Here is an 888-nt window from a genome sequence, read left to right on the forward strand (position 1 = left end):
TAATAAAATAATGAATATTTATAATTTTTTTTTTTTTTTTATATTTAAATAAAAATAAAAAATTTAAAAAAAATAAAAAAAAATGAAAAAAAAAAAAAAAAAAAAAAAAAATGAAAAAAAATATAGAATACATGTGCACATAATATATATATGTATATAATTATTATTTTTAATATTATTCTATTTTTTTTCTTTCTTATTGTTTCGTAATAAAATATAAAAGAACAAATAAAAAAAAAAAAAGAAAAAAAGAAATGAAATGAAATAAATATAAATATAAATATAAATATTAATAATTAAAAATTTCATATAATATATAGAATTATTATAATAATAATATACTTTAAAATCCACAGAATATATATATATATATATATATATATATTACTATTCATTATAAATATATAAAAAAGAAAATAAAAAATCATCTACACATAAAATAAAAGAATACAAAAAGTATGCAAAATATTAAAAAGAATATGTATATATGTATAATATAATATTATATATATAATGTCCCTCCTACATATTTAGTATTATTTTATAATTTTTTTGTAAAAATATTTATATTTCCCAAAAAAAAAAATAATAAATACATAAAAGAATAATTATAATTTCCACTAATAAATATAAAAATATAGAAAATTATATACATATATATATATATATATTTTAGAATGAATTATACTACTTAAATATATTTAGACATGTATTTTATTAAGTGGAACATGTAAGTATTGAAATTATAAATATTAATTTATATATTTAGATATTTATTTTTTCTACTTCTTTTTTCTTTTCCTCCCTCAATATATTATATATTCATATTAAAAAAAAAAAAAAAAAAAAAAAAAAAAAAATAAAAAAAATTTTTTTTTAAATTTTTTA

The sequence above is a fragment of the Plasmodium reichenowi genome, chromosome 9 (genome assembly GCF_001601855.1).
Source record: "Plasmodium reichenowi strain SY57 chromosome 9, whole genome shotgun sequence".
Taxonomy (NCBI): Eukaryota; Apicomplexa; class Aconoidasida; order Haemosporida; family Plasmodiidae; genus Plasmodium; species Plasmodium reichenowi.